A 16,174-nucleotide genomic window follows, 5' to 3' on the forward strand; every position below is an offset into this window, starting at 1 on the left:
CATTTTGAATTTTCCAATACATCGGTAAACACTGCATGTTTTTCGAGCTGAATAAACATGTTACATTGAATAAAAACACAAAAAAATATATCCAGTTTGGTAGAAAAGTAACTTATCTTTCCTTTAATAACATTTTGTTGGTACGGGTTTAGGTTCTTCCAAGTCCCAAAACTACCGACCAGCTTTAATAATTATTAAACGTACAACAATTATAAACGACAAGAATTTATTAACAAACATGAAAACATGACAACACTGCAATTCAGAACATTAAGGTAAAAAGATTACTCACTTCAATAGTGGGGTTTACGGGAGGAGTGAGGACTGTATTCTAGAGTTGTACTCTGCCTGTCCAACATTGTCTTTTAGGAGAAGAACTTTTTGCGTCCGTGCCTCATGTGTACGGACTCTCCTTTGCTTTTCTCAAGGGACCTCACTCCTTACCCTACACCGGTAATCCGGTGCTCTTATTTATTCCCCTACAGTTTATTTGTTATATATTTGTTTTTTGACAACTTTTTCGAATCTATGTGTACAGTAATACAAACCCGTCTTTTCTTCCCTCCGACCCACCCCTGGTAAATCAAATCAATTTCAATTCTTACAAAATAAAATATTTTGATAGTGTTTTTGTTAAATATTTTACTGTATTTTTGGGACTTCTATCTACGGATTTTCTAACCTAACTAATGAACGGATATTTTTACACGAGGAACAAAATAACGAGTACACCGTGTTACGATGACCTAAATTCATTGTTCATTAGCAGTTGATTTTCTCTTGAAATAATTTCACGTTTAAATCGTATTTTTCATCTTTTAATTTTGATTCTTTTATATTTTCATATATTTTATTTCCCAATGAATTGGACACACAAAACAAAAATTGTATCAATTTACTAAAGAAATCTTAAAAAACAAAACAAAATTTTCTGTTTTGAACACAAAAGAAAAAAAGAATTCATCCCGATTTTTTAAAAATTCCTTGATTGAAAGGTAAGTTTGTTTGTTTTGTTTTTGTTTTTTTGTTTTTTTACTTTTCTAAAATAATCTTCAGCATTAAAATAATTTTATTTTTATTACAATCCAATAAAAAACAATGGTACTCATACAGAGAGTGATCAGTGCTTAAATAGTAACGTTATTATTTAAAAACGCCATTCTTAACATGGGGAGGGGAGGGTATTTTGTACCTATTCTGTACTTTAACCTTACAATTGAATTAAAAAAAAAAAAAAACGATGCTAATGCACTTACTGATCCGCGCTATTTTTTAAATCGTATTTCCACGTTTAATTAAAGTTTTATATGTTTTTTTTTTTATCATTCAATTGTACAGAATATGTACAAAACACCCTCTCCTCCCCATGTTAAGAACGGCTTTTTGGTGCTAGTGTAGAAAGTGATCCGCGCTATTTTTTAAATCGTATTTCCACGTTTAATTAAAGTTTTATATGTTTTTTTATTATTATTCAATTGTACAGAATATGTTCAAAACACCCTCTCCTCCCCATGTTAAGAACGGCTTTTTGGTGCTATTGTAGAGAGTGATCCGCGCTATTTTTTAAATCGTATTTCCAAGTATAATTAAAGTTTTATGATATGTTTTTTATTCAATTGTAAGGTTAAAGTACAGAATAGGTACAAAACACCCTTCCCTCCCCATGTTAAGAATTGTGATAATTAAATTGATTGACTTACCGAGGGTGGCTCGGTGGGAAGGGAAAGACACTCATGGCTGTGAACGGCCCGGCCTGGTGTTTGTTAATGAAGAAAATAGGATGTCTATTCCTTATAGCTTAAATAGACATTCCAGTCTCGTTTCAATCTCGCTGAACGAGAGATTGAGACTATAAAAAGAGTCACCTTTGTAGGCTTGTTGTTGTTATAGTTTGTTCTTTTCGTTGTTAGAGATCTATCAGACCGGTACGACAACTGTTAACAGCGCGTTATATTTACAAGAATACGTTTGCTTGTAAGCAACGAGGTAATTTTTCGTTGCAAGCTAAACGTCTTTTCTTCCCCCCCCCCACCCACTCGTCGGTAGGAAATATCGACAGAATGGCTTTTTAAATAGTAACGTTATTATTTACGTCCGGATCACTCTCTGCACTAGTACTGGCTTTTTAAATAATAACGTTATTATTTCAGCACGGATCAATAAGTGCATGAGTACCCCCCAAAAAAACATATAAAACTTTAATTAAACGTGGACATACGATTTTAAAAAAATAGCGCAGATCACTCTCTGCATTAGCATCAAAAAAATATTGGCTCTAACAAAAGAAAACGATTTAAAAAATCTAAAATGTTATTATTCAGTCTGGCAGTAGGATTTTTGTCAAAACTGTGGGTACTAGTGCATTTATTGATCCGTGCTGAAATATAAACGTTATTATTTAAAAAGCCGTTCTTAACATGGGGAGGGGAGGGTGTTTTGTAACTATTCTATACTCTACAATTTAATAAAAAAAAACATATCATAAAACTTTAATTAAACTTGGAAATACAATTTTAAAAAATAGCGCGGATCAGTAAGTGCTCTAGCACTAAAATTTGTTTATTTAAGTAAAACTTGTGATTTGTGAGAAAAAAAATTAATTTGGTTAAATTGCTGGACAACGGATCACCAAAAATGTTTTTTCAGTTTTTAATATTTTTATTAAATGTTTATTTGGTATTTAATATTTTTCGATGTGTAAATACGTAATGTTTTCACCTGAAATGCGTTGGTTTAAAGCATCAATCTGAAAGACAAAAAGTATAATAAAAATATATAAATGTGTATATATTTACGTACACGCTATTTATTATTTCTTTTAATAATTTTAATGTTCAATCTGGCTTTTTCGTTCGTGAAAATTTGGCTACAATTATCAATTTGGCTTTTTTTCTTTTTTTTTTATTTTGCTTAAAATATTTTCTAGCATCTGGCCACAAAGCTATTCTTGGTTGGTTTTTGTTTTACCGTGTATCAACCCTTTTCAGGTTATTTAAATGCCAAATAGAGTGCTTTTTTTTACACAGTGGTCACCACTTATCAAGGCCCGGAAGCCACTCAGGGATAAGTGTTATTGCAAGTACATTACGTTAGTGTGGAGATTTGATGAAGTATTTACTTAAGGGGGCGGTTCATTAGGAATTTGTTAACGTTGGACTTGAACACATCCAAGTTATAGTCAGGTGGGAAGCAGGCAGACGGAACAGAGTTCCATAGGCATGCTATAATAAGAAAGAAGCTTTGTTCATGGAATCCACGTTTTGATTTAGGCACAGATAAAGAGTGGGGGGGAAATTTTTCACAGTCGATTCAGCTAGACGGGTGTTTTTCATAAAAGATTGGCGAGAGGGGACCAGAGATTGGAGCTCAGACGAGCACCTGCCATGGAAATAACGATAAAACAAGGATAGGCTCGCAATGTCTCCTCTGTGGGAGATAGGTTGCAGGGTACAGAAGAGAGCATCCCCCACTAAGCCACAGAGTCTATTTTGTACTCTGTCAAGGCAGGATAGGCTGTTTTTAGAAGCTCCTGCCCAGATATGGCAGCAGTATTCCATCCTTGGACGTACTTGGCTTTTATATAGATAGAGAATTGCATCAGTAGTGAGATATCTTCTGGAGCGGTAGAAGGATCCCACCATCTTTCCAGCGACCTTGGCAACAGACTTGATGTACGTGTTCCATTTCAGATCACAAGTAAAGGTCAAACCCAGAAGCTTGTCAAAACATGGTGCCTCTCCCAGATGAGAGCCATCCATCCCAATTGATGCCAGATGGGGACCAGAGCGTTGATGATGTTGAAGAAAATCTTTTTAATAGAATATATATATATATTTTCAAGTCGGTTTCTATTTAACCCATAGTTGGGACCCTAACAGGTACTACCACTCCGGGTCAGAGTGGACCTGGGAGTAATGGCAATTAAGGGGTGGCTCCACACTCCCCAAAGCCCGCAAGGTGGGGCCTTACCATCGGATATAGTTTAAGGTCATATCCAGGACCTCTAAAGAAGCACTGAAGATACCACTTAGATACAACGAATAAATAAATATTAAGAAAAATCGTTGTATATTGTTTAACAAGAGTTATCTCCCTTGTTCACTACTGCTTTTTAGACGGCAACCTCTAGGTACGGGCAAAATGAATGCTGATGCTCAAAATGTATAAACATTTTCACCCCTCCCTCTACTTAAACAAGTACTTAATAATGTTTTCACCTGAAATGCATCGGTGTAAAACATAGCCAATCTACAAAAAGCCCAATGCACCTATATAAATGTTTATATATTAATGCTATACTTGTTGTTATTAAAAAAAAAATTTTTTAATTACATTTTCACCCCAAACATGGCATATGCTTCTAAATCGTCCATTATCTTTTTTGTTAATTTAAACTAATTTCAAAGGAGCACGTAAGTACTTAATAATGCTTTACATGGAGTTATCCACCCCATAGCATTTCTAAACACCAAACAAAAATTGATTGAATAGAATACAGTCGTGGGTCGAGGGAGAACAGCAAAGAAAATATAAGTAGCTAACGCTATGTTGTAAAGTTAGTCTAAAGCACATAAAGGTCTGGTTGTCTGATTCTAATTTCGTTCGTGAAAATTTGGCTACAATTATCAATTTGGCTTTTTTTGTTTTTTATTTTGCTTAAAATATTTTTATCATCTGACAACAACGCTACTCTACTTAAACAAGGCCGATAGCCATTAGTCGCATGCTCTCGCGTAATGAGTGAATGTAGGATTGACATGAAATTCTTAAAGATAAACTAAAATGACCGAAAAATGGGCTTAAATGACTTAAAAAAATAAAAAGTAAATGACTTAGAATGACTTTAATGAACTTGAGGATGTATTGAATGACCTTAATAATGACTTGAATACTTAAAATATAACTTAAATCTTTCAAAAACAACTTGAATGATCTGGAGAATGACTTGAATGGCTTTGAGACTGACTGGTTGTAAAGTGGGTGATCATTTTACAAAAAATTAATACAGAAAATTGATCCCCCACTTTATATCACAATAAGTACAGGATGTAGTAAGAACAGATACTACACTTTGATCCTAGCCCCAAGGCCAAGAAAAGCTTAAAAAGCTAAGAACAGCATCTATTAACTATAGACCTTTGATCTTAACCAAAAAGGCCAAGCACAAAAGTGTAGGAAAAAAAAGACCGACCGATAGAGTGACTTATAGTTGCTTGCACGCGACTAAAAATCACCAAAAATCAGGAAATTAACAAATTTTAATGAAATTTTCAGTATTTATCAAATAATGATCGCGGAATATAATGAACTAATTATTTTTTATTTAAATCTTAGTGGAAATGTATTATTTTGTTTAAACAAAAAATACCTTTACTAAAGTTATGCTTTTCAGTAGTAAATAAAAGATGCAAAAATTTTTAAAAAGTCTATTTTGTACTCTGTCAAGGCAGGATAGGCTGTTTTTAGCAGCTCCTGCCCAGATATGGCAACAGTATTCCATCCTTGGACGTACTTGACTTTTATATAGATAGAGAATTGCATCAGTAGTGAGATATCTTCTGGAGCGGTAGAAGGATCCCACCATCTTTCTAGCGACCTTGGCAACAGATTTGATGTACGTGTCCCATTTCAGATCAGGAGTAAAGGTCAAACCCAGAAGGTTGTCAAAACACGGGGCCTCACCCAGACGATGTTATTTAAAAAAACATGTTTTTTAATTACATTTCCACCCCAATCAAGGCATATTGCCACTTTGTTGTAGGAGCTACTATCAGGGACATAGGCATCAGGAGTACTGTGTAGGGAGTATACTCCTACTCTTACAGGGGTGTAGTTCTAAGAAAGAAGCTTTGTTCATGGAATCCGTGTTTTGATTTAGGCACAGATAAAGAGTGGGGGGAAACTTTTGACAGTGGATTCAGCTAGACGGGTGTTTTTCGTGAAAGATTGGCGAGGGGGGACCAGGGAATGGAGCTCAGACGAGCACTTGCCATGGAAATAACGATAGAACAAAGACAGACTCGCTATGTCTCTTCTGTGGGAAAGAAGTTGCAGGGTAGAGAAAAGGGCATCCCCCACCAAGCCACGAAGTCTATTTTGTACTCTGTCAAGGCAGGATAGGCTGTTTTTAGCAGCTGCCACTCAGATGTGGCAGCAGTATTCCATCCTTGGACGTACTTGATTCTTGTATAGATAGATAATTGCATCATTAGTGAGATATCTTCTGGACCGGTAGAAGGATCCCACCATTTTCCCAGCGACCTTGGCCACAGACTTGATGTATGTGTTCCATTTCAGATCAGGAGTAAAGGTCAAACCCAGAAGCTTATCAAAACATGGGGCCTCCCCTAGACAAGAGCCATCCATTTCAATTGATGCCAGATGGAGATCAGAGCGTTTATGATGTAGAGATAGGAGCTTGGTCTTAGATGCATTCCTCACTGTACCACGCGCTCAAGATCAGAGGAGAGAGAATCAGAGAGAACATCATCATTTACGGCCTTTGATGTGTTGCCATAGATAGTCGTGTCATCAGCATAGATGTCAACAAATGATTTTAGTATGTGCTTTGGGAGATCATTGATGTAGATCAGGAAGAGAGTTGGGCCCAGTATGGACCCCTGAGGGACTCCAGCATTAATACTGTGGGCCTCTGATTTCTGCCCATCAACCACTACTCTTATGAGCCTATCAGAGAGAAATGATTTAATGATCGAGAAAACATTCCCAGTTATACTGTAGCTGGAAATCTTGTGTAGTAGGCCTTTATGCAAACCTTATCGAAGGCCTTTCATATGTCAAAAAGTGAGGCCTTACAATCCTAACAATCTGGGATACGGGTCACGAGTGTCTTGTTTGTATCAAGGAATGGGATATAGAAAGGTTATGTGCTATGCTACCGGCTGTGTCTGTGCAGTTAGAGAAACCATGCCAATGGATAACCCCTGTAAGGGTAAGGTGCGAATGCCCACATTAAAACCGATCCTCTAACTCTGTCCTCAGGGGGAGACAATTAAAAAGCATTACCAGATTTCAAGCCTCGATTTCTTATTAAACCACTGCAAGTTATTTTGCATTATCGCAACAGCTGTTTACCGTTTCGCCTTCACTTTCTATTCAACAGTTTAAAGATTTTAATCAGAGGCAAGGAGACACTTTCACGGACTTCTAAACACATTTCGCGAGTCATTGTAAATTTTTTAGTTTATTTTGCTATGGGAGATCAATTCTGTTACATGTTATTTTATTAGAAATTAAAAAATAAGACATTAATTATATCTGTTGGTTCAGCGAGAGGGGGGGGGCACTAATATTGCCGGTCATGGCGATTGATCTATAAGAACCAATATTTGCTATTTGATTGTCTTAATTTTGTTCATATGCATGCGTGTGTGTATATGTGTGGTAGACATTAAAACCTCTAAATACTTGTATCTTGGCACTAGTGTCTAGGGAGAGTTCTACGTCTATGTCGTCATAGACATGATTGAATAGAATACAGTCTTGGGTCGAGGGAGAACGGCAAAGAAAATATAATTTATTTTCCTATTTTCAAGGTTTTTTCTTCCCCCAAAAATTGATAAAAAACAAAAAAAAAACACAAAATAAAATTCCATTTTATTGAAAAAAAAATACATAAACAAAAACCTAACGAACACAAAATTCCTTGAATTTAATTTACTTACTTTTGAACCTTTTCTTGTATAAAAAAAACACATTGTTATAACATTTTCCTTTACAATAAATAATAAAACTTAAAATTTAAGGTTTTTCTTTTCTTGTTATGCTTTCATCGCCAAGGCTCAGCTTAATTTCCTCGGCGACGCTCGACTGTTGACGTCATGTTCCAGGGGCAAGCCAGTCGTGTGCTGAGTTACGTCCGGATCACTCTCTGCATCAGTACCAAAGCTAGTATTAAAGATGGGGAGGGAGTGTTAGCGCTTTACACGGAGTTATCTCCCCGTAGCATTTCTAAACTCCAAACAAAAATTGATTGGATCGTGGGTCGAGGGAGAACGGCAAAGAAAATATACGTAGCTAACGCTATCTTGTAAAGTTAGTCTAAAGCACATAAAGATCTGGTGGTCGGATTCTAATTTCGATTCCCATGTGGAGGGTGTTACGACTATAGAAGTCAAATCCGTACATGTGTCAGTCAGAGTCCTTACGAAAAAGTAGAAGATAACCAGACATGTGAAAGTGGTCAGAGGAGTGCAAGTTAGTTTCACTTAACCCTACAATATCCGGGCATTTTTCTAAGAGAAATGATTCTATATCGTTAAGGTTTTTGTTAATTTATACTAATTTCGCCGTAATTTAAAAAATTTTTTTTTACATAGGCATCACCACTTATCAAGGCCCAGAGACCACTCGAAGATAAGGGTTAAGAGTATACAGTAGTCAATTGAACAATATAGTAATTGTTAGTAATGGAAATTCGGTAAATTTGTTAACTTAAGTCGAATGGCTCATCAAGAACTTGTTTACGTTGGACTTGAGGACAATCAGATTGTAGTCAGCTGGAAAACAGGAGAACGGAAGAATGTTCCACAGGCGTGCAGTTCTAAAAATGAACCCTTTTTAATGGAATCTACGTTTAAGTTTAGGCACAGATAAAGAGTGGGGGAAATTATTGATAGTGTTTTCAGCTAGACGAGTGTTTTTTGTGAAAGTTTGGCGAAGGGGAAGCATAGATTAAAGCTCATTCGAGCACTGGTCATGAAAATAACGATAAAGCAGAGATGAACTTGCAACATCTCTTCTGTGAGATAGAGGTTGCAGGGAAGGGCACATCACACAAGGCTACAAAGTCTTTTTTGAACTCTATCTATACTTCGCTTTAAAACATGACCAACATAATGAAAATTATAAAAATAAATCTACACAAACATAATGAAAATTATATAAATAAATCTACACAAACATAATGAAAATTATATAAATCTACACAAACATAATGAAAATTATAAATAAATATACACAAACATAATGAAAATTATATAAATAAATCTACACAAACAATGAAAATTAAATAAATAAATCTACACAAACATAATGAAAATTAAATAAATAAATCTACACAAACATAATGAAAATTATATGAATAAATTTACACAATGAAAATTATATAAATAAATCTACACAAACATAATGAAAATTATATAAATAAATCTACACAAACATAATGAAAATTATATAAATCAATCTACACAAACCTAATGAAAATTATATAAATAAATCTACACAAACATAATAAATATTATATGAATAAATCTACACAAACAATGAAAATTATATGAATAAATCTACACAAACAATGAAAATTATATAAATAGATTTACACAAACATACTGAAAATTATATAAATAAATCTAAACAAACATAATAAAAATTATATACATAAATTTACACAGACATAATAAAATTATATAAATAAATCTACACAAACATAATGAAAATTATATAAATAAATCTAAACAAACATAATGAAAATTATATACATAAATTTACACAGACATAATAAAATTATATAAATAAATTTACACAGGCATAATAAAAATTATATAAATAAATCTACACAAACATAATAAAAATTATATAAATAAATCTACACAAACATAATGAAAATTATATAAATAAATCTACACAAACATAATGAAAATTATATAAATAAATCTACACAAACATAATGAAAATTATATAAATAAATCTACACAAACATAATAAAAATGATATAAATAAATCTACACAAACATAATAAAAATTATATAAATCAATCTACACAAACATAATGAAAATTATATAAATAAATCTACACAAACATAATGGAAATGATATAAATAAATCTACACAAACATAATAAAAATTATAAATAAATCTACACAAACATAATAAAAATTATATAAATAAATGTAAGCAAACAATGAAAATTATATAAATAAATCTACACAAACATAATGATATTATATAAATAAATCTACACAAACATAATAAAAATTATATAAATAAATCTACACAAACATAATTCAAATTATATAAATAAATCTACACAAACAATGAAAATTATCTAAATAAATATACACAAACATAATGAAAATTATATAAATAAATCTACACAAACAATGAAAATTATATAATATAAAATTCACACAAAATATAATGAAAATTATATAAATAAATCTACACAAACATAATGAAAATTATATAAATAAATCTACACAAACATAATAAAAATTATATGAATGTTTATATTTGCGCACCCGCTTTCCCATAGAGTTTAGCTTTTAGAATGAGGTACAGATAAAGAGTGGCGGGAATTATTGGCAGTACTTTAAGCTAGACGAGTGTTTTTCGTGAATGTTTGGCGATGGCGGCAGAGATTGGAGCTAAGACGAGTACTTGCCATGAAAATAACGATAAAGCAGAGACAGGCTTGTAATGTCTTTTCTATGGAAGAAAGTTTGCATCCCCCACTAAGCTATGAAGCTGAACTTGTTGCTTAACTTTCAACATAATCCCCTATTTAGCTTTTGTCTTTCTCGAGTTAATTTAATTTGTAAATTTGGAGTTCAATCCAATAATATTGAAATATTAAAAAAATAATTCTATTTTTTTTTAATTTTCAGATATGGTGAATTGGATTAATTAAGGTGACGGCTCATCAAGAACTTGTTCATGTTGGACTTGAAGACGACCGTATTGTAATCAGTTGAAAAGCAAGCAAACAGAAGAGAGTTCTATAAGTGTTCAGAAAAGAAAGAAGCTATGGTCAGGTTTAGGCATAGATAAAGAGCAAGATAAAATACAATGTTCTTGTGGACATATTTCAACACAACATGTTAGAACTAACACTCGAGAAAAACCTGGACAGATGTTGACCAAGTGCAAGAAAGATTCAAATATACACAGCTGACTAAGTGTCAGAGAGATTAAAATACACCTGTTGGACCAAGTGCAAGAGAGATTCAAATATACCCAGTTGACCTACTGCAAGAGAGATTCAAATATACCTATTGGACCAAGTGCAAGAGAGATTCAAATATACCCAGTTGACCAAGTGCAAGAGAGATTTAAATATACCCAGTTGACCAAGTGTCAGAGATATTCAAATATACCCAGTTGATCAAGTGCCAGAGAGATTCAAATGTACCCAGTTAACCAAGTGCAAGAGAGATTCAAATATACCTAATGGACCAAGTGCAAGAGAGATTCAAATATACCTAATGGACCAAGTGCAAGAGAGATTCAAATATACTTAGTGGACCAAGTGCAAGAGAGATACAAATATACCCAGTTAACCAAGTGCAAGAGAGATTTAAATATACCTAGTTGACAAGTACAAAAAGATTCAAATATACCTAGTTGACCAAGTGCAAGAGAGATTATAATATATTTATGTTGAAGTTGAAAGCTGACTGCTATTATTAAACAGAAAAGAAACAATTTCAATATAATTTGTGAACTATTTGTCTATTTTAATCACAACTTGTTAAATATATACACTGACCTTAACTCTTGCAAAGTGGAATTTGTGGTGTGAAAATAGTTTAGATTCTGTTATCAAAAACAGACATTTTTCAAATATATGCACATTTCTTGCACTAAGAAATAACTCTTATAAATATATACAAAAGCTCACACAAGAGATCACGAACTGCAAAACAGAATCGTTCAAGTCAGCGCTGGATACCTGGCTGAAGTCTTATAAGAATACCTTATAAGAATACCTGGCTAAGAATACCTTATAAGAATACCTCGCTAAGAATACCTTATAAGAATACCTTATAAGAATACCTGGCTAAGAATACCTTATAAGAATACCTGGCTGAAGTCTTATAAGAATAACTCTTATAAATAAACTCACATAAGAGATCACGAACTGCAAAACAGAATCGTTCAAGTCGGCGCTGGATACCTGGCTGAAGTCTGTACCAGACGAACCTCAGATCCCTGGTTATACCGCTATGAGACGCAGTGAATCCAATAGCTTACGCCACATGCTTGTCTGTGTACAGAGGGACAGCGAAACGGTGCAGCGGTCTATTGATTCGATGCCACCTATACTGTCCCAACTGGAGGCCGCTTGCCGCAGTGACCTTGGAGGGCTCTGACCGCCGAAAGACATAACACAAATCACACAAAAAAGATAAAAAAAACATTTGTAAAATAAGAAGTCATTTGTTTTTAGCATTGGATTAGATATATATGAACTAGAGATGAATGTAACATAATCACGTTGACACACCAAATGAGTTAAGCAACCTTGAGGCTGGTCAGTATCAGATGGGTTACCAGTTTGGGAATTCCACGCGCTGTTTGTAGGGAAGACATCGACAACACCCTGCAAGATCTGCAAAAACCTAATGTTGTCATCTCCCCTAATAGGGATATTCATATTCCCATGGAATTTACTCTTTTGGAGGAAGCTGGTTAAAATTGGATAGGATTAGTGTCATTTCCATATCAAATTAAAAAATTTTTTTTTTTTTTTTTACACAGAGGTCACCTCTTATCAAGGCCCGGAAGCCACTCAGGGATAAGGGTTATTGCAAGTTCATTACGTTAGTGTGGAGATTTGATGAAGTGTTTACTTAAGGGGGCCGTTCGTTAGGAATTTGTTAACATTGGACTTGAAGACATCCAAGTTGTAGTCAGGTGGGAAGCAGGGAGACGGAACAGAGTATTCTGCTTTATAGAAATCAAATTTCTAGAAGCATGCAGTGGAGATAAGCCATATTGTTGTCAAGTGTGTGGATATTCTTTTTCCAAGAAATCAAAGCTAGAAAGGAGAAAACTTGAATGCCTACCAGACACTATCATTGAGCGTCTAAAGTCTCTCTAGGGATACTTTTTCCCAGAAGTTAACCCTGTCCAAATATTAAAAATCACATAACATCTTTCTAAGTCTAACCCACATTAGCTTTTACGAAGATTTATGCACTTTCTCTAAGTGATGTTACCTTAAATAATAGCAAGAAACTGGATACTCCACCAGACTAGATAAATTCTTGTCCTATAATCTATTCAGACCAAGGGACAAAAACAAAAAATATACTACAATATATGAAAATGGCTAATTGGGGAAAGGAACATTATGTTCTCAATTTCTTTACTAACTCAATGTTTGAGAAATAAAGAACATGTATTAGTATATATACATACACATGCAGTTAGTATATATGCACACACACACACACATCTATCTATCTATCTCTCTCTCTCTATATATATATATATATATATATATGTATGTATTTAAAACTAAAATGAAATTTGCTACCGGAACAGTAGCAAAAACAGCTTATCTTGTAAACAACTTCTTGGTTAAAAATATCTGAGTTGCAACAAATTACCTCGTTTGTACACTTGTGAATTTCATACTCCCATGGAATTTCCTCCTTTGGAGGAATCCAGTTAAACTCGTATAGGGTTAGTGTCGTTTCCATACTAGAGATAAACTATTTCATCAATGGGCGTGTGAAACATTCGCTAATCATCATTCAATCCCAGGCAACGTCGAGTCACCCTACTAGTATATATACATACACACACACACACACACACATATATATATATATATGCATATATATTTATTTAAAACTAGAATAAAATTTGCTTCCGGAACAGTAACAACTTAGAACTGCACGCCTGTGGAACTCTGTTCCACTTGCCTGTTTCCCTCCCAACTTCAACCTGGATGTCTTCAAGTCCAACACAAATTCCTGATAAACCGCCCCCCCTAAGTAATGACACCTTATCAATTCTCCAATACTATTATTACACTATCCCTTTGATTACTGTACACACAATAACCTTTATCCCTGAGTGGCCATTGGGTCTTGATAAGTGGTGAACTCCATGCAAAAAAAAAAAGTTAGCTATGCAAACAGCTTATCATGTCTGGTTAAAAATATATGAATTGCAACGAACTGCCTTGTTTGCATTGACTGGAGTTAAGCAACGTTGAATCTGGTCAGTGCCAGATGGGTGACTTGTAATAAATTGGACAAATATAAATATGGCAATAAAAATATGTGAGTGTGAAATTCCGGGCAACGTCAGGTCACCCTGCTAGTATACACACACACGTATATATATATATTTAAAACTAGAATGAAATTTGCTTCCGAAACAGTAGCACAAATTAGTTATAAAAACAAATTATCATGTAAACGATTTCCTGGTTAAAATATGAGTTGCAATGAATTGCCTTCTTTGCATGGCATCAGTTCCTGTTAGCTCACTGGAGTTAAGCAACGTTGATCCTGGTCAGTGCCAGATGGGTGACTAATTTATGAATATTCTGCTTTATAGGAATCGAATAAAATTTATTTGACGAAAAAATCGTGCAATAGGCCATGTTAAGAAACAAGTAGAATGGTTAAAATAGTCTGATGTTTTGTGCAGTCCTAAGTGGTCCATCCTCCCAGGCTTTACTTTCTCACTCTGGTTTTCACTGTTCCTTCCATTTTCTCTCTAGAAACATGCAGTCAGGCAGTGAAGATAAGCCATATCGTTGCCAAGTGTGTGGGTATTCTTTTTCCGAGAAATCGAAGCTAGCAAGACATGTAAGAAGTCACACTGGGGAAAAGCCATATTCTTGTAAAATCTGTGATTTTTCTTGTTCTGATCGATCGAACTTAGCAAAGCATATGCCGATGCACACCGGAGAGAAGCAGTTCTCTTGTGATGTCTGTGGACATTCATTCGCCCATAAATCAAATTTAGTGACCCATATGAGAGTACACACAGGAGAAAAGCCATATTCTTGTGAAATATGTGAATATTCTTGTGCCCAGAAGTCACGTTTAGTTACACATATTCGGAGTCACACTGGTGAAAAGCCATACTCTTGTACATTTTGTGAATATTCTTGTTCTCACAAATCCAACCTAGTGCTACACATGCAAACACACAGTGGAGAAAAGCTATTTTCTTGTAATGTCTGCGGCAATTCGTTTTACCAGAAATCAAGTTTAGTGAGACATTTGAGTACGCATGCTGAGGTAAAGCCTTTTTCCTGCAAAATGTGCGCATATTCTTGTGCACGAAAGGCAAATTTAATGAGACATATCCAGATTCATGCTAGCAATAAACCGTATTCTTGTAAGATCTGCGGACGTTCTTTTGTTCAGAAATCCAAGTTAGAAAAACATATGGGAATACATGCTCCAGCGATTTTAAAAGTAGAATGAATTATCTGTGGGCGTACATTTCGGTCGATGTAACCTCCAGCAATCTTCAGGTCTATGCATAAGCTTCTCTCTTTACATCATCAACATTCTGATCCACATCTGGCATCAATTGAAATGAATGGCTCTGGTCTTGGGGAGGCCTCAAGTTTTGACAAGCTTCTGGGCTTGACCTTTACTCCTGATCTTAAATGGAACACGTACATCAAATCTGTTGCCAAGGCCGCTGGAAAAATGGTGGGATCTTTCTATCAACCTGGTAAATATCTCGCTGCTGATGCTATTCTCTATCTATATAAGAGCCAGGTATGTCCAAGGATGGATTATTGTTGCCACATCTGTGCAGGAGCTGCTAGAAAGGACTTATCCTGCCTTGATAGGGTTCCAAATAGACTTTGTAGCCTCGTAAGAGATGTCCTTTTCTCTTCCTTACAACATCTATCTCACAGAAGAGATGTTGCGAGTTTGTCTCTGATGTATCGTTATTTTCATGGAAGGTGTTCAACTGAGCTTCAATCTATGGTCCCCCCTCGCCAAACTTTCACAAAGAACACTCGTCTAGCTGTACACACTATCAATAATTCTCCCCACTCTTTATCTGTGCCTAAACCTAAACATAGATTCCATGAACAAAGCTTCTTTCTTACAACTGCACGCCTGTGGAATTGTCTTCCATTTTCCTGCTTTCCGGCTGACTACAATATGGTTGTGTTTAAGTCTAACGTAAATAAGTTCTTGATTAGCCGTTCTATATAAGTTATCAAATTTACCAAATTTTGATTACTATATTGTCCAATGTCTACTGTACACTCTTTAACCCTTATCCTTGAGTGGCCTCTTGGCCTTGATAAGTGGTGATGCCTATGTAAAAAAAAAAATGTTATTTGTATATAGTGAAAAATTTTTTGTTGTTGTTACTTTCCGAACAAACGGCCGTTAGAAATTCGAAAAGCAAATAGCGCCAATTCTGTTTCTTTTGTTTT

General features: G+C 34.6%; 1 long non-coding RNA gene and 1 pseudogene across 1 annotated transcript; one reads left to right on the forward strand and one right to left on the reverse strand.

Annotated features, from left to right (window-relative positions):
* Nucleotides 1-733: 733 nt before the first annotated feature.
* Nucleotides 734-11,964, forward strand: LOC145271033 (uncharacterized). The gene is made up of 2 exons (XR_013865664.1): nucleotides 734-995; nucleotides 10,626-11,964. It is a non-coding gene; the product is annotated as an uncharacterized LOC145271033 (long non-coding RNA).
* On the reverse strand, nucleotides 4,976-5,101 carry LOC145271968 (U2 spliceosomal RNA; annotated as a pseudogene).
* Nucleotides 11,965-16,174: the final 4,210 nt, after the last annotated feature.

This window comes from Euprymna scolopes, chromosome 46 (genome assembly GCF_053919585.1).
Source record: "Euprymna scolopes isolate OS-2025 chromosome 46, ASM5391958v1, whole genome shotgun sequence".
NCBI lineage: Eukaryota > Metazoa > Mollusca > Cephalopoda > Sepiida > Sepiolidae > Euprymna > Euprymna scolopes.